The 21,236-nt window shown below is 38.8% G+C and overlaps 1 long non-coding RNA gene across 12 annotated transcripts in view; it reads left to right on the top strand.

Annotated features, from left to right (window-relative positions):
- The window catches only part of LOC121189447, a 75,314-nt gene that overhangs the window by 14,517 nt on the left and 39,561 nt on the right, over positions 1-21,236 (top strand). For 3 of the 12 annotated variants that reach the window (XR_005894882.1, XR_005894880.1, XR_005894891.1), the window contains 3 exons: positions 4,245-4,295; positions 13,503-13,588; positions 14,112-14,285. This is a non-coding gene — a long non-coding RNA (uncharacterized LOC121189447). Of the gene's footprint in view, positions 1-4,244; positions 4,296-5,223; positions 5,387-8,023; positions 8,114-8,141; positions 8,161-10,178; positions 10,298-13,502; positions 13,589-14,111; positions 14,286-21,236 lie in introns of those variants that run through there. The other 9 variants (XR_005894885.1, XR_005894881.1, XR_005894889.1 and 6 more) reach the window with 7 other exon arrangements.

The raw sequence follows: 21,236 nt of genomic DNA, 5'->3' as shown, positions 1-21,236 counted from the left end.
AAAAAATATTATCCAACTGTAGTACATGTATTCATATGTTCCTGTGTAAACACATGCATTTATATTGTATCTGTTTACTGTTTAAGTGGTCAAATAAATGTACAAGAAAACTTTAATTTGAAAGAATTGCAATCAGTACCCCTGCAGAGGACAGTAGTACAAAGGTGTTCATAGGTACTTAACCCATGGTAACGACTGTACGAGAGATGAAGGTCTGATTCCCACACAGACACTAAAGATAGACTGCTGTCCTATTCATACTGATATTATGTGTAATGGTTCTCCTTGACTCATCCGTAGACCCAGTTTCCCACAATCCTCCCACAATGGGCTTTTTGCTGATCCAGCATTTTCTAAAAGTCTTACTTTCTCTTTATGTATCTGCGTGTCAGTCTGCAGCTGCTTGTCACTGAAATAAACAGGCTGTAATAAATCTAAAAATAGAGTTCTGTGTATGACCTGACACAAACTCAAACCTGAGAATCCTACATAGGTAAAGCTGTTTCATTAAGGCCACCCTTTTAATTAAAATTTTTTGGTCCTTATCGTTGTGGCTACAAAAAGTTGAGATCATTTGTGAGTCAGACTGCATAGGCACTACTTTGGCACATTCTTTGTAAAGAAAACATCTTGATAGAGTTGATAAGGTTTCAGTTCTTCAGTGTAAGCGCTGTTGTTTGCATGATTAGGTATGAGCAGGCTTCTCGGTTGAGATTTTTACATGTACCATGTAAGTAATTTAGATACTTTTAGCCACCCTAGTGCCATAGTTTTAGCGATGTTAAATTTTGGTCTTAACAGCTATTCGATGGATTGCCATGATATTATACACAGGTATTCATGGACCTTGGCCTTGTGGTCTGTGACTAAATGCCTGCAAAACATTGACTGCATTGACTAATTATCAGATGTTAGCATGTTTGTTTGCTAAATGAAGATGATGAGCATGGTAAACATTATACCTATATCATGTTAGCATTGTCATTGTGAGTATGTTATGTTGCTTTTTAGCTCAGTGCACCACTGTGCTCGAGTATATCCTCAGTGTCATTAGCTGTAGGCTCTCTTTCTCTTTCTGTCATTTGCAAAGCGAAGACCTGCCAGTGTTGTGAAATCTTGCATGTAGCTCATCGGTTGCAATGATGGTTCCAGTTTTGGTGGCAACCCTGAGTGACACATGGTGTCACTCGGTGTCACACGATATATATTGTTCATTTATTTTCAGACTTTATGTGTATTTTAATGGGGTGATGGGGCTGTAGAGTAACAATGCAGAAAGCAGCAAAGCTTCTGGCTGGATGGCTGTCTACCAGAAACTGGCATATACAGTCTGCAGTGCACCGGTAACACTGCAGAACTGTCATATCCTGTTCATCAGAAATATACAAGCAGGACTACTGTAAGCATCTGGTGCAGCGATCTGGGTGCGTTCCCCATGTCTGTCACTACCGGTATCACGACATAAAATACATGAGGCATCATGTCCAAATCTGTACATACTTATCTTGGTATTTGAGGATTTGTGTGTATGTGTGTGCTGTGAAAAGCGTGGGAACTGCAGAGGAGGATGTGTGTATTTATGAAGTTGGCTCACGTCTGATTTCCTCCGGATAGAACTGGACAGGGCAGGAATTCATTTGTGTCTCAATAACCCCAGAGGCGGACTGATTTATACTGTGAATATAGACAACAGAATAGTGTTCAAATCCAGGATTCACACTTTTTCGGGTACTGTGGATGATGTCAGGTTGGCTGCCTCTGTGTAGTGCTCGAACTTGTCCTGAAAACATTGAAAACTGTGTCAGAGTGCATGGTTGTTAGGTTACATCTGACTGTACAAGAGCCTTGAATATCACAGATGAATACAAACAACAGGAGGATACATTCTCAGGATGATGCAGTGATTTTGTTTTCAATTTATCTGTCTCATTACTGTCGTGTCAGTATGTATAACATTCGGCAAGATGACAGGCTCCTAAATGTCATAGAACGTGCTGGTCGGGCTCAGGGTGCAGATGTTTCAAGTGCTCGGATTTACAAAAAGCGAGACGAAGAAAATGACACAAAATTAAATCATTTCCAGTTGAACCCAAATGAATTAAAAGAATTTACAGCCCCCAGTGCCCTGAATGAAGCTGGGCCAGGCCTAGTCAGGCTCAGACTAAGAACTGAAGATATTTTCATCTGTAATGATTCATAGGTCATCATAGATCACCAGACTTGTACCATGGGGTTGTGAAAACCTGCACTTTCACAATCAGCCTTATTTCCGGTTTTGATCTCGGAGCTGTACTGACCGAGCTTCACTTTCATCATCCCATGTGGCTTTGACACTGTGAATGACACAACTGCTGTGCCATGGCAGCCAGAAAAAGATTTTTTTACTTTTATTCATGCTTTGCATTAAAATCAGGAGAAGTGATTTTGAAGGAAAGTATATCAGATGGTCTTGCTCCACTCAGATGAGTGGTTACAAGTCCTTAGCTTGCTAAGGTGCTTTTAACAGGACAGTTAACATTTTGGGAAAGATGCTTGTTTGGTTTCTTTCTGAAAGTGAGGTGAGAGAACTGATGTTAACCTCGTGTTTGTGCGATTAGTACAGAACTGGAGTCAGGACGCGGTCAGCTTAGTTTAGCATAAAGGCTTATCGCGGGGGGAAACGGGTAACCTTGCTCTGTCCGAAGTTTTAAAAAATATACCTGTGTTGATTGAACAGTTATGTACTGTATGTGGTGAAGCTATTTGGTAATTAACAGCTGGGCAAAGTTAAGTCCTGTTGTCACAGTGAAGTTAAACGGGGGCCTTTACGGGGTCCAAAACCAAGCCTGTGCTTTATCAGACAACCGGGCTGCTCCGGTGCATAACTCCCCCTAAAATCATCACTTATCATTTTTACACTTCTGTTTATGTAACAACAGATTAAACAAATGAGAGTTTAGAGTTGCTGGTAGTAATATTTTTTTTTCCACAGAGACAGCAGTTTCCCTCCCGCTCCCAGTCATAATGCAAAGCTGTGCTAAAACTATGCTAAACATGTTCTCATTCCATCTTCGTACTTAAAGTGGCTATAATAAAATAACAATGTGAAAACAAAGTGACAGCATGAAAAGGGGTCATTTGTAGTGATGGTCCAACTGAGAATATCACCCAAATCTGCAGCTGACATGGACTTTATGGAGCATTATAATGAATTTCACTGTTTAGCTATCCAACCTGCAACTTTACTATTTTTGTTCACTCTTAACGTTCTCCTCAGCATTGATTTTGGCTGCAGCAGGCAGACGTTTTCAGTGGAAAAACTCACAAACCCATTGCTGGTGGTGATGGTTATACTAGATAACAGATCCTCTGAGTGTACTGAACTGAGAAAATGTGTGATGCGTAAACTCATTTTAAGACACATGAGATTGGTCCTGATTTGATTTCACTCTGAAAGAAAGCAAAGGAGTATTTCCCAAAAAGCTGACCTAGTCCTTTAAGTGAGGCACTTAGCTCGATTTCCAAATCACTGTATAGTATAGATGGGAAGCAGAGCGGTCACTAACCCTTCCCTGGATGGATGAAAGTTAAGAGACCATGCCTCTGGGAATTCTGGGAAAAGATGTTATTTCTGAAGTTTATTTCTGTTTCTCATGACACACACACACAGTGAGGTCAGTTCATGGATCAGCTTCTCAGGCTTTCTTTTATACACACACACACACACGCACACACACACACAGTCCTATATGTGTTTGAGCAGTTTGAATCAGAAAGATTTTGCAGCTTAAGTAGGAGATTCTTGTGTGTGTGTGTGTGTGTGTGTGTTTGTGCTCGCCTCTGAAGTTGGCTAGTCATTAGTAGAAAGCTCGTACAGAGCGTTGGAGGAAGTGGTGGTTGGTTGCCGATGACTCAGCCAAGCCATGCATTTCATTCTTTCTATCTCCAGTCTGTCTCTGTGCTCAACTCTCTCTCTCTCATCTGCTTTTCTTTCTACATTCTCTTCATTCCTATTTTCTGTTCTACCTCTTTATTTTCTGCCTTCTCATTCTCCGACCCTCCTTTTTTTTTTCTCTCCTCTCCTCATTCATCTTGACCTTTGGAGGTATATTTGTGAGTGTGTGTGTGTGTGTCTGTGTGTGTGGCTGTGTGACTAGGACACTCAGCAATGTGTGTGGGAAGATAACTGGCTTCCTTCAGAGTGATTAAAACATTCCTTCTCTCTTCTTTTTCCTCTCTCCTCTTTCTTTCTCTACCCTTCTTAGTTTTAAGTGAAGACTTTCTGATGAAGAGGAGGATGAAGACTTAACAAACTGGTAAGTAAAAGCGAACTAGAAATCTTTTTTTTTTTTTCAATATTGGCTGGTATTTGTGAAGCTAAGAAGGAATGCAGCTGTGGGACACACAGATTTTAATGTATTGGCTGGTCGAGGATAATTGCTCTGTCATTTCAGACCATCATTTCTGCTTGAAAACGTTTGGTAAAACAAACCAAATTACAAAACAATCCAGATTTGAAGTTGTTTATTTGTAACACTGTAGAAAACACAGGGCTAAAGATCAGGAAAGATTCAAGAGCTAGATGGAAAATATTACCAACGTTTCCAGAACTTGGGTGAATTGGAATGTGTGAGGGGCTGAATGTCTATTTGATGTTACTGTGAGTTCATTTTATTTCTCTTAAGTCTTAAAAAAAGCAGTTTAAAAAGAAATCCCCTTTCTGTAAACGGATCATAGCGCGTGATTTTCCTGGATCAATAACTAGCAAAGCATGCAAAACACGGTTTGCCTTTTGCAGCGATGTGTTAAAAATAGGAAATGTAATGTAAAATCTGACAGAATGATAATCACAGAGCAGATGAAAAGCACGATGGCTACAAATGTTTTCGGTTTGTTGGCAGTCGGTCAGGTTGCGGTAAATATTGGCTGTATTTGGCACTTGGCAAGCAACCTGTTTCTCCAAACTTAGTCATGTAATAATGGTGTGACGCACTGACCGCACCTCTGAATGGCTGAAGTGAAAGTGGCAGTGTTATATCTCCTGGCGATATTACAGCAGCTGTCTTCACATGGAACAAGGTGATCAAAGAGCTACAACTCAGGAGCTCTTCACTCACCTTGATAATTCTGTGTATAGGAATGAGTCTTTTCATGACGTTAGTGGGAGTTTCACAATCTGTATTGACGCACATGATACAAGATCTATAAGCAGTATGTTATGTCAGTGTACATATCAAAAACACACACACACTGCACTGCTGTCTAGATTCACATTTTGAATCAACAGAAAGGCTTTTTGAGTGGGATGGCTTGAAACGGTGACTGTATTTCTGCACAGATTGCATGCTCTTGTGCAGTTTTGTAATGACGTCTCAGAGATGGGGAGATGCATGGAAAAATTTTTTTGGTAAGTTTTGTAAATTATCGCCTGGAACATGAGATTATGTGTTGTGTGTTGTGTTGTAGCGCCAGTAACACTTTGCGTGCAGAAACTTTAGACACATACAGACGCCACATATCACTTTGTATCTCTTTATCTCTCGCCAAGCTCATAATGTCTTTTTATATCAGCTCTACTTGGTATTAAAACAACACTGTCACTGCCACTGGCAGCCACATTGGATGTCAGATGTGCAGTAGCAGCAAATATCTGATTGTGTACCTGGACATATGACTCTGCTGTCACAACAGCCATGATTAAGATCTACTGTGGCTGACAGTGTGATGATTATTTCTGGGTTTTACTTTCTGGTTGTCTGATTCTCAGATAGCTAGCATTGTCACACAACCTTCACCTCTCTGGATGTTCCATGAGTGCTGGTTAACATGTTCCAAGATGGCGTCCCATTCATCCCAATGAAAGTTGCGCAGTGGGTGCATAAACTGCAAAAGTTCTTTGGGCATAGCAGCTCAAACCGTGACAGTTCACAGGGTAATTTCAGAGTGTTTCTGATGCCCAGTTTGGGAAAAATGAAAAATGACTTGTAATCCGGACTGGAGCCGAAGACAAAATCGCTTACTTCCAGTTACAGTAGTGAACTTATCTAGTAGAAACTAGCCTTAGTGCTTGCTATCAGTTGCATACTACATTAGATGATTGGCTAATTTAGCCTACTGACTATATATAGCTAGCTAAACATTGGCATTAGGGTGTGTTTAGTCAAAATGCAAAACAAATTTTCATCTTGTGTTGTTTATGCAAATTTAACTGCTGGATCATTTTGTGCAGTGTGTGTTCATATGTCCCTCACAATCGACTGTGCAGATATACTGATCGTATCTGTGGTCGTCTGTATTTGTGTTCAGCTCCGCCTTTGGCTGAACTCAGACCTCATCTGAAACATCAGTTCTTTCAGTAATTTTCACTCCCGTCTTTTTATCTGTGCACATATGTAAAGTAGATTCATAAAGCCTTGGGATGTGCTAAAATGTTTTGCACACTTTTAAAATCACGTGGTTGAATTTTTGCCTGGTTGAAGTTTTCACTGCCCTGGGCAGATGCATATATGCATATATTTGACTATGTATACACCCAAACGTATTTAACCGTTGGTTCCAACATTATATTTCTTTATAGGATTTTGAATTATTCTTCTAATTGGTTAAAAACCAAAAGCAAAATCTGAACTGAAAATTTGTAGAAATTGCCACTTAACATCTCACACGAATCTAAATACACAGGGTTCTCACACTGAATATTGTGTCCTGTGTTACACCACAGGATGGGGTCACCCTCTGCGAATGGGATAAAATAATCGCTATAAGGCAGTTTTGAGTCAAAATATCAATATTGGGAACCACTAATTAAAAGAATTTATTTGTACGAGTAATGTGACCAAAAGTTTTAAAACACACAGTAAGCTGTTAAGGCCCTGACTATACCCCAGAAAGGACTCTTGTGCCACTTGTGCAGACAGCGGATGCATGTGCGGCTCTGTACATACAGTACTACACTGTTCCTGACTTGCCTAGTCAGCATGCTTGTAGGCAGTCTGCTCATGTCCAGAACCTTGGGGGACATGCAGATGATGAATTTTATGTTGGTGTTCAGGTCCTCGTGGCTACATGAATATAAAAAGTATAATCTGGGCTCCGAGCCGAGCAGCTGAAAAAGTAACTAGCACTCCAACTGCACCATTTCTTAGGCTCCAATACAGCAGAGTGGTTCATTCAATCTGAAAGCAAGTTGTCAGATCAGCAACTAAGCCACTGGCTTATACATAACAAATGAACTAAATGAATGGTACAGATGGAGTTGCATCATCAAAAGGTATGAAATCAGCAATCACTGAAACCATTGTCATAGTTGGCAGATAATAACTGGTTTTGCCCTGACGGATCTCTCGTGACCAAGACAAAAAAAATACCATTGTTAAAGACTCAGGAGGGGCGGGCTGAGGTGTACTGGCTGCAGTTAGATTTCAGCCTGTTGATTTCTTTTCATATGCTTCTTGATTACTCTTAAATGTGAGGAAAATGTTAAAGACATCTGAATGCCTTTCTAAATAAATTCGATTTATAAAAGGTGAGAAATTGAAACGACAAAAACACGTAGAACTTGATGCCTCTGGTCATTCTGGGCTTGTGTGTGTTTATGAGTGCTGGACTGTCCAGCACTGTCCATCCACAGACAATGAACCAATTAGAAATTTCTATTTTAATTAGGCCCATAAATCCCAAATTCACATGTATGCTACCAGAGGCCTGTAAAGTATTTCCTCCCAGTCCTTTCTTCAGTGGACTGTCATCATGATCGTCATGAATGTTGACTATGGCCTTAATAAATGTCAGTGTTAAACAGTAACATCAAACTATGGCCGGCAGCTGAACACACACACACACACACACACACACACACACACACACATGCACACACACACACACACTCTCACACTCACACGTACACACACACTTCACAAAGTTCTATAAATGGTATCAGTTTCACACACACACAAAACACACTCACACCCACCTATGCCAGCCCTGTTCCGTCAAGGCTCCCTCCCCCCCATTTACGGTAAATGTGTGTTTTTGTCATCCGTAGGCCTGGATGAAGTGATGCAGTTAGTTTTGGTATCATGTCCGCGGCCATGCATCTCCACCACCGAGAGAGACCGAGAGCAGTGCAGCGTGGGTAGGCGTGGGAGGGCTGTGACAGATATGACTCAGCTCTGTTGCCGGGTAGAGAAACACCAAACACTCTCTCTCCCCCATACATTAAAAAAAATACTGTATCTAATGCAGCTGCCATGCATGGCTCAGCCTTGGGTAAACACTTATCAAAACTGTACTCGGATAATATTTGCATGAGGCATTTCCCAGCAACCATGTTCCATCCACTGGAGCTTCACTGGAAAGTTAGCTGTGTGTGAATTATGGATTAAGAAAAGATTAATAAAAACAGAATAGAGACAAAGAAATACCTGGAAGACATTCTTGAATGGGACCAATGTTGAAGGAGTCCACTAAACTACAATGTTCAGTATATAATGAATAATAAATAGGCTATTAGCTTTGCTATCTGGTAAGCAAGCAAAGCTGGGTTACAAAGTACTAAATGGCTGTACTCCAGCATATAGAGGTTCTAAAACTACATGTCCTAGCCTTTAGGTTAGCCCTTCGCTCCTCTAATACCCTGTACAAGTGCATTTCAGTGTCCCAATTTCATAATAATCCTTCATATTAATCTCTAATTTTAATATAATTTTTACCTGACCTATACTCCCGGTATTTAATGATTAACTTAATTTGGAAAATAATTTAGTAGTACATAAATGTAATATCAGTAAACAGTGCTGACTCTTTCTGGCTAACTGTGTCTAATGAATTCCGTTGTCAAAGCCACTGTAACTGAGGACGTATGTGTGTGTCCACATGCGTTGGTGTGGACAGGTTTGCGCTGACTAAAGTTATCTTGCTGTACCTCTTGTTTATATTCCGTAGTTCTCACGGAAGCATTGCGTTAATACCAAAGGCCTAACGAATTTGTTGATTTCCTGTAAGATTTGCACAACCTTGTGTCTGAATGTTGTGAGACCTCAGATTGCGGTACTTTTTTCTCATTTATAGGGGTAATGTTCTTACTGCTGCAGTTGGCGGAAATGTCAACCATGTCACCCCACTGCACGAGGCGTGCATGTGTGTAACTGATGCCAGCAGTGGTTACAGGGTACATTCAGGTTTAATAGTGTCAGTGTGTTTGTTGTGTACATGAGTATTCAATTCAATTTCAGTTTAATTCAGTTTTATTTATATAGCGCCTTCCACAATCAGAATTGTCTCAGAGTGCTTTACAGAGACCCAGAGCCTGAGTAGAGTCCAGTTTAACCACTATTCACTCAGCTGTGCCGTGCAGTCTGATGTTTTCAAAATATGTGACAACAGAAAATAACTCAGCATTTTTGTTGTCAGTTGCCTACTCTCAGACCTGTAACCCACTTGAACTAACCTAGTCTCAGTCCTCTTCACCATTTGACCTAGTCTCAGTGGTCTTAACCACTTGAACGGAAAGCTTGTTGTGTACTTCTCTCTCCTAATTTGGTCTTTCTGCCTCAAATGTTTTCATTAGTTGTTGTGGTATTGGTCACAGAGACCAGTTTGATTTTCCTGTACCAACCTTTACTGCATGTTTTTTTTTTTCTTTTAAGTGACAATGATAAAACACATTGAAGCATGAATTTTAATGAATGAATTTAAACACAATTTAATTTTGCTTGTTGTCTTGGGGCCACATGGCTGATAGACTCCTCAAGGACTCATGGGAGTCCCCTGACATAACTTTGAATACCACAATATATATGTGAGCCCACACACAGTTACAAGTGTCCTATAATGTTAGACTTGTTGATATAGGGTTTATATATATATATATATATATGCTAAAATGTTTAAAGTTTAAGAGTCTCTTCAAGATAAATTTCTGCTGATCTGGCTTCCATTCTACAAGGATAGCATCATATTTACTGTAGCCTAAATTACACTAATGGTAAATACTAAAGCTTCTTTTGATTGTCAGACTAATCAGATGAATCTACTGAAATCCTCTTGTAATGTAAAGGTTTTAAAGAATTTTGGCCGACCCTAATAATTTCCCACATCAGATGGCCTTTTAGAAAGGTGTAACAGCATTACAAGCACATTTGGAGACATGGTTCTTTTTCCAGCTGGGTTGAGAGGAATATATTTTTATATATTTGAAGGTTTGGCTTCAGCAGATAAGAGCAGCTACAGAAGAAGTGAGAACGTGCTATGTGTCATCCAGAGAATTACAGCAAAAATGAGAGAGGAGAAAATGACTTCGCACCACGTCTCCCTCGAGGTATACAGCAATCAACCCTGCTCTTTCAGTCTGAGAACACACTGTATTTTACATTTTATGGTAATATTCCACCGGAAATGTGGAAATGTTGCATACAAATGAATGCATGTACAGGTTATTTCTCACTTTTAAAATTCATTAGCCTCAAGACAACGTTGCAGTTCTCTCGCTTTAATCAAAAATACATATATATCATAGATTAACAAAACAATATCGCCACCAAGTCCACTTAGTAGTTCTGGAACTTTCAATTTTATTATACAGTCTTCCTCAACAGATGGACTTTGCCCAGCTGTCAGATGTTCAAAATTTTTTTTTTTTTTTTTTTTTGGTGTGCTTTATGGACCTCTTGTCCATGTTTGCCTCAGAGTTGGGACTCAAAGTTCTTTCTTGAGCTTGGAAACTAAACAAGACTATCTCACCTCAATGTCCATTCAGTAGCTGGTCTGCAGTGGGAGTGGGAGAATACAGTAGATACACAATTTTAATTCTCTTCTGTCAACAACTGCTTCCGAGGTCAAGAATGAACTTTCAGTGTCTACTTTGTAGAATTTTAAATAAATTTGAGCAGATTTTTATTCAAATAAATTATACGTCTTGTTAAGAAAAGCCTGAATGTAGGGTCTTTTAGGTCTTAAGCCTGTTAGGTTTGCTTTCCTAACACTGACTTTAACATTCGGCTAATCAGTCTCACAAAAAAGTCTGAATGTTGAATCCTTTTTATTGGTGCTTTTTCTGAACGGGCCCCGCAGCGATGTGAAAAAAAGAGACCAAACTTGACTGAACTTTACTTGAAATGAGCCTAGTCGAGTGTATTTTTATCCTGTGAGCACTTTACTGTAAATGCTGAGCATGAAAACAGACAAAAACAAGCCACAATAAAATGAACAAGAAAAACAACCAAAGACAGAATGAGCAAAATGGGGACAGAATTGCTTCATATGCAAACGTGCATATATATGTGTGTGTGTCTGTGTGTAAGCTTAGTACTGGTCTGAATCAAACTGGTTTTGGTTTGTCTGAATGTGAAACCATGACATTGTCCTTAAAATGCTTTCTCATTGTATAAATTCAAGAGCCGGTAATGTATAGCCTCTCAAGCATGGGGTCAGGTTAGAGAGAAACCTAACTGGTGATAGGTCATGATTCCTCGTATGATTGGATGTGAGCTCTCTTTATGCTTTTAAACTGCAAAAGAACAGATTCACATGAAAATTTAATTGCACGGATTTGAAATTGTCATGTGCCAGAAAAGGCCAATAATTTTGAATGATTTGTGTGTGTGTGTGTGTGTGTGTGTGTGTGTGCATTTGCGTTATTGCTCACGTCTTTGTGTGTCTTTTAGGCCGGCTGGAGAGCTGGTGATTTTGTTTTTTTGTGACCCTCAATGACCACAAAGCTTTTGATAACACACCGTGTGTGTGCTCTCATGAGTCAGACGCCAGGTTCAAGATCAATAAATGTCAAAGCTGAACATCCTTTCAAGGTGAAAACAGTAGTAGGTCACTAGTTTGTGGGCGTGCATGGGCGTATCTGTTCTGTTGCACCTTTACTCATCACGAATTACGCTCCGAGATACAGTAAATGACTAAGAGCACCACAAACATCACTCTGCTCATTACTCAGGGGTTGTAAGAACAGTCAGAAATGACAAAGAGGTTTTGAGAAGCTCATATTCTACGGTTAGATGTCTCATTTGTTGACCAAAACTTCTTTCTTATTCTTTCTAACTCTTTTAACTCCCAGGTGAAAATGACTAACGTACTCCTACTAGAGACATTTCCTGATTTTTGCTTAGTTAAATATGGAGGTTACAGGGTTCAAGTGATTGTTTAAAACGAACCTGCTGTCACTTAAAACTACTGCACAAGGCAGTTTTAAGTGACAGCAGGTTCATTTTGACCATGGCCCGTGACCACATTCAGTACAGTTGCTCTAAATAAGACACCATCACTAGGAGGACTGTCAGCCTCTAGTGGCCTCTGTGCTGTATTTAGCATTTTCACAGCATTGCAGTGACTTGTGATGTTTGTTGAGCTGGAGGCTTCTGTTGTGTCACCTTTTCATTCATTAAGACAGAATATACTGATTCCACACAGAAGTACAAGCACAAAGTATTTCAAATACAATGTGGAAAAGTTAAAACAAAAGCTGCTAAATACCGGAGCTGCAAAGATTAGTCAATTCTATCAGTTAATTTTAATTTTAAAGCAAAAATGCCCAATATTCTCTGGTTACAGCTTCTGAAGTGGGATGATTCGGTGCTGCTTGACATTTTATAGACTTAACAGCAAATCATGAGTTAATGAATAAAACAATCTGCAGATTCATCAATAAAAAGAACATTTATGCATTTATTGCAGCCCTGCTAAATGATATTTACATCACCGTAAATAGTTAGTATAAAGTGTATTGGGACAAAAATAGTCTCAAGGAAACAAGAAAGTTGCAAATAAAAAAAAAAAGAAATGCAAAAACTGGGAATTTGTTGTTCTACAGCAGATGTAGAAAAGGTGACTCAGCAGTCTTAACAGCAGCAGGGACAAAAGACAGAAAATATAGACTTCAGTCTGTAACCAAGTCGTACACGTCCCATGATTGTTGTGTATTACCATCTCTAAATATTAGTATTCATCTTGCAGCCATTTCTAAAATTAGGACATAAACCACAGCGGTGGTGTGGCTAGTAAGTCTGACTTTCATTCCAATGTTTCTTTGATGTTTCTTGTAAATCTCCCTCACAGATATCTTTGATGTTTCTTGTAAATCCTTTGAATAAATGTCATTTTCCATGCAGAACTTACCAGACAACAGAAATAATAAGTTTACTGCCTCCAAAATCTCGCCTTCCTCTGCTTCTCAATTCTAACCACACAGTTTCAACTTCATGCCAGGGCACCTTGTCTAAATGTGAGATGACTGTCATCAGCTCTTTCCATTCTTCTTCTTGATTTTCAAAACAAGCAGCTCGATGCCAGGGTGAAGGGAGGGCGTGTAGAGAAAACAACAGGGCTCACAGGAAAGTACAGTCTTTACTCCGAGAATTATTAGCAGAAACAATTCCACCAAACAAAGGATACTAATCAGCTCCACCATGGAATAATGTGTTGATGAAAACTCGCCTATATATTGAGGGATCATCATTAACAAAAATATTGATGTTTCAAACTGCAACATGTGGCTGACTTTTTTTTTTTTTTCATAGCTCATATTCCAAAGCAGCCTGCAGGAAAAGGATGTTTGGCCTGTTGCTCAAGGACGTTGGAGTAGAGAGTCACCTGCTCTGTTAGAGTATGTAAGAATATGTCCTCTTTAAGCTGGCCATAGGTATAGAGTGGATAGTGGTGGCAGAAGTACCAATATGACAGTCTAAAAATATATCTTATGAAAAAGTGTTATTGACAAAATGTAGAGAAAATATCAAAATGCTTTAATGTGTTAGAAGCATTTTAATGTTGCAGCTGCAGAAACGGCTCCAACCAGATACTGCTTATTCTGTAAGAGGTCAGAAGGTTGAGAACCACATATTATTTTTTATAAACCCATTTCTCTTTTCTTTTAAATCCTAATCTAAATGTGTGGAGTAAAAAAACTATAATATTATCCTCTGAAATGCAGGGAGTGCAAGTAGAAAGTGGCATAAAATATAAATACTCCAGTGAAGTGCCTCAGAATTATACTTATGTGCAGTACTTGAGTAAATATACTGAAAGTGGATAAATGGTTGTAGTGGATAAATCACATGTCTCATAGCACAGCCAACAGGCCAAAACATTCTGAAGTTAAAGCTTTTATTATTTGCCTTTATTGCCAGGAAGTATCATTCGTTGTGGACTATCTGGATCTCCAACTGTTGAGCACAGCCTTGCAGAGCAGGTCTTGATACTCCGGTATCTCTGGCCCGGTGGTAAAGTGGTGAAGAGGCTATGGCTCGGGTCACAGTATGGACACGGTCTGAATCCATTTGTTTCCCAACAACTGTACTAAGGTAATGGAACATGTCCTACCAAAATGATTTACCTCAAGGCCAGAAAGGATCAAGCAAAGGTTCTCTCCTCTGCTTTTATTTTCAGCTAAATTTCTTTCAGCAAAGCGCTGACACTTGTTAACAGTGCTGGATAAACTGCTAAATACTTTTTAATTAAGGATGCACTCTGATTTTGTTATGGCTTCCACAGTTTCCCTAATTTCCACTCAGCTCTCTGTTGACATTTTGGAACTCTGTTGAGGGTTTGGGGTATACTTCATTAAAGAATTTCACTTGTTTTTTCATATGACTTCATAGCCTTGTAGCAGTGTAGCTCCTTTTTAATGTCTTTGAAATGATACTAAAACCTTAAAAGTGGAAACTCTTGCACGTATGAACAATAGTTCTGTTCAGTCTATCATCTAATAGTCTGTGCAATCTAACAACCTCACATGCTGCTTAAACTGCACCAGTGCATCGTATTTTACGAGCATGTCTGAGTTTTTAGTTCGGATTTACATTTGAAAATTGTTCTGGGCGTATTACATGAGAGATCCAGTGCATTCTGGGATAGGCGTACCCCCCCAGGGAGGGTAAACAGTGGGGTAAAGGGATAGAACATGACTTAGAGGAGTAAAGGTCTTGTACTGGAGTCCGTGTTGCTGTGTTGCTCTCTGTCACCTGAGTGTGGCGGGTTAAATGTTGTGTTGCTCCAGAGTTTTCCTGGGTTTTCTTCTGCTTTCCAGGAAACACTGGCAGTGTGTGTCTGTGTTTCCCCTTCATCACCGCCTTAACAAGTCATCGTGTGTGGAGTGTTTACCTGGGTGGGAGCAGAGCTTATTGTATGGGCGTTAAAGAAACTGAAACCAGGCAGGGTGACTGACAGTAATATGAAGTCATGATACTTGGTAAATGTCAGTGTGTGTGTGTGTGTGTGTGAATGTGTGAATGTGTGAGTGACAAAGAAAGAAAGAAAGAAAGAAAGAGAGAAAGAGGGGGAGAATAGTATGAGACAGAAAGTCAGAGGTTAGAGGTGTAGTTCGTTTTTTTCCCCACTAGATGGCGACTCCTTCCCACAAAAAAAAATAATTAAAAAAAAACCTGAGACTCGAACTGTTTTTCTCTGCCACAATCCTTCAACTTACCTGCGTCCAAAAATACTTTAATGTCAACTTAAAACATTACTATCGACGCTTTTCTGATTAAATTTCGATCTAACACCAACATAAAGCACGACTAGGCCCTGTTTAATATCATTAACACCAAGTCTGTGTTATATTAGGTTCATTATCTCTTCAGTCTATCGGCTTACACAGCGGTTGTAAGGCAAAAACAACTCGTTTTCATCCAGATAATCACTATAATACACAAGTAGCATAAGCCGAAGTTCTGATAGTGTAACTGTGGCGATTAGTACCGAGTTTAAAGTTATTTTACAGTGGTGCTTTATGGTTCTTTTATCCTCTCTGATGATCTCTATTAATATTTCTACAAAGCTGCTTTGGTTTTGACGCGTGTGTATGCTCTTCTTCTATTTCTCCTATTATTATTGTTTTTTAATTAATAACATATTTTTTTAACAAAACGAAAAAAATGCCAAAGGGTTTTCCACGCAGGTTTATTAAAACGTGCTTGTCTTCCATGTTACATACTTTAAACTGCATATATCACAATCAATAACTAAACAATTCAGTGTCTGTTTTTCCTGTTTTGTGTCTGATAAAATGCAGCGTTTAGAGGGAAGTGGTTTATTAAATGAGGTTATTTATTAAGACATTAAGAAATACACTACAGGGCACATACAAGACTTAGCTATTAATCTTACAGTGAACATGTTGAATCACGTCGTCACCTGGGAGGATTATATAAAAATCAGAGGCAAAAATATTAAAGTGTCCTTCAACTGATAGCAGCATTTTCTACATCTTCTAATGCCCTGTAGCTTCAGGAAATGACTCAAGATCAGACATGAAATAAAACTCATCTCTGGATCAGTGTGATGAGTAATTAGACTACAGGTGACTGTAATTTTATTTATTTATGTATTTATTTTTACATCAGTGTTTGTATATTTTCGCTTCATGAGTTAAAGATAATTTTCTATATCAGCTACAGCAGATCACGTTTGTCTGAGCTGAGGCGTGATGGCCTGCAAAGCTCAGAGCCTCTCAGAGGAGCCTGTGCCGCTTTCAGGCATGCACCGCTTCTGGAGCTAAAAAAAAAAAAAACGTAAATAAAAAAAATAAATAAAATGAAATTAAGTCCAAATGTAATCCCTGCTTTTTAACTTTCGTGTCTTTCATCCACTTTGATTCCTATGCAGCTTCACGCTGTCTGTATTTTGCAGCGCTTGTTTTCTTTTTAACGCTTTTTTTTTGTTTTTTGTTTTTTTGCGGCATTAATCTGTTTAATACCCTTGTTATCACTCTTTTACTTTATAATGTCACGTATCTTTCCACAACAGACTATTAGTGAATTAGGAATATAAAGAATAAAAATCGGCAAAGGTCCGTTGTATTCATGTATTTAAAACAAAAAAAAAATCCCAAACCGAGGAACTCCAGTGATTTGTCGCTAAAAATAAGTCCTAATTAAAACAGCAATTCAGAAATTTTTCGTAACTACAAACTGTTTAGTTCTTTGTTAAAAAACAAAACAAAACTGTGATTTGAATAAAATGTAAAATAACACGATGCCACGACTTCCTTTGCACGACTTGAAAATATCCATCTGTCGATATTGTTGACAAGCATGTTATCACTCTGTAAACAACAAAAACAACAAGAATCGATAATACAAATGTCAACCTGATAAGCTTCCTGTGTGATGAGAAGGCAGACATTTGACATTTTGGGCTTGTTTTTCCTTCTCACACTTTCATACTCTCACACACACACAGAGAAGGAAATTCAGTCAATTCACACATGCAAGACCTTTTTTTTCTCAACCTTTTTATTTTCTGTTAAATATGACAGAATTATTAAATCTGTCCTTGACAAACTCTAGTAGCATTCTTAATTGTAAAACATAGTAATCAATAATCTATATATCTATTTTCTGTTTGTGGATCATATATTTTTACAATGACATCTAAATCCTTTATTTTTTCTGTAATCATAACCTTGGACTTTGTAGTATTCTCGGTGAAAATTATTTCCAAGAGAGCTTAAATCATTCTTAATTGATGTCTGAGTCACTTCTCTCTACGGTGACACGAAGATATGGCAGTAAAATCCCAAAACAGATCTAAACAAGCTCAAACAAGCACCCGGCTGTGAAATGAACTTCATTGTTTGAATTTCATTTTCTTTGAACTTTGAATATATAAAGTTTCACATCTTTATTCTTGTGTGAGTGTGTTTGTGTGTTTCTGAGTCACCTGCGGTTGTGAGGAAGATAATATTCACTGTTGCCTCTCAGTTTAAGTCAGCGTAAAATGGTTATTAGAAATGTTAAAGGTTGAATGGTATCTCACTGCGGAGCTCGCATTTGGGACATTTGATGTGCTTGTAGGAGGTGGACTGTGTTTGCTTTAATTTCACATTGTAGCTACAGTACGAGTCCCAGCAACCTGAGCTAACCACTGTTTTAACTGTAAACCAGACAACACAAACACACAAAGTGTGTAGTGGAAAATAAAGCAGGCTGAACTACAAATGCAAAACAGCATTAACTGAAAATGTGGTATAATTTTAGTTAATTTATACTTTTCCATAGTGAACCTTTATGTAACCTCTCTCACTGTGGTGTTACATAAACTGATGCATATTATGGATTTACATTATAAGTTCAGTTTCAGTGAGTTTAACCTCCACAAAATCCCTTTGTAAAAATCAGTACATTTAATGTCACAATGCAATCAAAACATTTAGCAAATCACACACTATTTTTCAGTCTTAGTCAAAACAACATCCACAAAAACACAAAGCAAAAGATTATCAGGACATGTGAATATCAGTTTGATTGTGACTACATGTCTGTGTGTGTCTGTGTGTGTGTGTGTGTGTTCAGTGGAATTATCAGTTCAGTAAATCATAAAGTGATAATTACTTGAATTATGTATAAAGCTATAAAGCTACTGTGGCCATAGTACTCACAAACATTCAGTAATGTCTTTAGGGTGTTGGAGCCTCAATGAATACATGTTTTTGCAGCAGGGGTGGCTGTGCTGCTTACATAAATTATTGTATGTGGTGAAAACCAGGGTTCAGTCTGCATTCAAACTTATCTGGTAGATGTGGATTTTTACTTTTAGCTGAGTGTAATATGTTAGTCATAGAAACTGAAGCTTAGTGTAAGTTGATCTGGTTAAAAGTGGCAACATCTTCCTAAAGATCCCTGTTTGACATGTGTTAAGATATTTGAGATGACTCTGAGCAATAATTTGCGTCTGCTACGATTTTAACACAACACATTTCAATTGCCCGTTTAAAAATTCGTAAAATGACATCCACTGCTTCTCTCCCATTAACGGATTCAGAATCAAATTCAGAGTTTTCAGTACTGGACACAAGATGTTTCCTCCTTCACTGAAAAGTCCATTTTCAGCGTTTGGGTACTCGAGGCTTCCGAGCTAGTTGTGAAATCTTGCTTGTGCATACGTGTCTTAAACTCAGATTCACGTTGAGCACAGAGAAATTTTCTCTTTTAAGCAGATTCATGTAAAAACAAACTCTGCTCGTTAAACATCCAAGTGAAACACATCTTTTTAACTGGAGGGAGGGGCTTCAGGTGTAAAAACTGCAATATACGATTTCTGTTGGGTTCTTTTGTTCTTTATTCCGAAGCAATAAAGAAAGCTTATGTTGGTAGTACTGGGTGGCTCAGCTCGCGGGTTCTTTATCTCCAAACACAGGGGCTGTGTCGTGCCCCGGTCCCCCGATTGCACTTTGTGCTTGTTGTAAATTCATTTGATTTCAGATAAACATCAAGTGAAACTGCATAATAATTCATTCAAATGGTTTTCATCTAATCTGGGGGGGAAAGTGACACCTGCTTCTACAGAAAGCACTGTGGGCATCAAAGCAAAGGCTGTTATACTGTTGTGGTTATGAGCTACACCGTGTTAATGATAATACAACTGTGTGTTTTTGTAGAAGTGACTGTTCAGTTTCAGACATTTAGCAGAGGTGTAATACGTATCTGACGTTAAATCTGCACTGTTTAGCTCATTTATGCCCCCCCATCTCCTACACACTGTTCTCTATTTAGCACTTACAGTGTTGTTTACACAGTGTTGTCCAAAGAATTATGACAGTGATTTGTTTTTTTTCTTTGTTAAAGCTCTGACCTGATCTATATTAAATGAACAGTGTGGTACTAGTATTCTTTTTTTTTTTTTAACTCTAATGGGATAGAGTGTGCATTAAAAAAAAAGGCTGCAGTTTATACTTACCACTAGTTTTTTCGCATGTGAATGTACACACCCTCAAATTAAAGTTGAATTTCAGCACTTTAACCTCATTGTCACTGGCCGAGACAAAACTGTCCAAATAGGAACAGACTGAACTGTACGGGCAAGGACATCGTCAGCGTTGTTCCTTTTGTAGTTCTTCGGTTTCGAAATGGAAACTTAAGTTGCTCTTTTATTAAGGCTTTCTGGTCTTGATATGGAATTCAAAGGATCATTTCACTCTGCAGCTGCTGATGCATCAAGTTTATAGCTGAGAAAAACTTAATACCTGATTTAAACTTGGCAGAAACAGTTACAGTTCCTATTTGTGGAAAGAGATGATTGATTATCTGTTTCTCGCAGGACAATGGACCTAGTGTATAGACGTCTGTGAAGATTCTTTGTCATCCAGGTCAGGGTTATCCAAGAAGAGCTGAATCCAGGGCAACTGGTGGGGAATGAATATAGATAAATTTAGATAAGAGATTTATCCCCCACCTACACTGCTGATGAGAAGCGAAATGTCTTCAAGTATTTACAGCCAAGTTCACTTGTCCTCAATTCAACTCTTCTTCTGTGACCCAGTGTATAAATTTGCAGCGACGTCTGCCCATCTCTGCACTCTGCAGATGCTGTTGCAGCAAACATTAAGATTTTTATTTCCTCACCCATACAGTGAAAATACAGTTGAGTCGGGGCAGCGACTTCAGTATCAGTATCACAGAGCTTAATTTGAGGTAAAAGGTGTTCCTAAAAGGAGCAAATTATGTGTATTAAACTGAATTATAAGGAAATGTGTGTGAAGTGATGCAGAACACATCAATAACATTTCCATGCTTGAGAAAGCATGAAAAATTAAATGTTTTGTCATTCAGAGTGGAGAGTTATCTCTCCGATGTAAATCTGCTTGAGGGGACATTTTTTTTGTTAAAAAAAAAAAAAAAAAAACAAGGGTCAAAGGTAAACTAACTTTTACGAGGTTGGCACAAACATCTGAAGAAAGGATTGGCACTAAATTCATCTCCCTCTGTCTCCTGTGAATGCTGACACACTGGCATACAGTCGGTTATATAAAGCCTCCAGGGGAGATGATGTTGAATCAATAACAGCATTGAAAACACACATCACTGTCCCAGTGTTTACATCTGTCAGAGATGCAGTTGTCCTAAAATAACTGGGTCACTCAGTATGGCTGAAGTGCAGAGGATATGTTTGCCAGTGAAGTTCTTGGTCTAATTTAAAAACATAGTATAATTAAATTTCAGCACTGTTCATATCATAGGAGGAGGATTCAGTGTTTTTCAGTGTGGAGAAGCCAGAGTGGGGTGAAACCTGATTCCACTGTAAAACATGCCAGCTATGGAAATGAGAGATTATTATCATTAAGTTACCCTATCCCACTTGCAGCACACATCCACGCACACCTACACACCCATATCTGAAAACACCCTCATTCTGCCTCATGCAGGTAAACACCCACATACTTGCTCTGTGAGTGTGCTTCTATCAGCACGCACTTTTACGTGTACATCTTGTAAACACGTTTGCCGAGTGTACACGGTGTGTCACTTGTGTTTTCT

The sequence above is a fragment of the Toxotes jaculatrix genome, chromosome 11 (assembly GCF_017976425.1).
Source record: "Toxotes jaculatrix isolate fToxJac2 chromosome 11, fToxJac2.pri, whole genome shotgun sequence".
Classification (NCBI taxonomy): Eukaryota; Metazoa; Chordata; class Actinopteri; family Toxotidae; genus Toxotes; species Toxotes jaculatrix.
The sequence above is the reverse complement of the archived record's forward strand: the minus strand, read 5'-3'. Positions and strand labels throughout refer to the sequence as shown.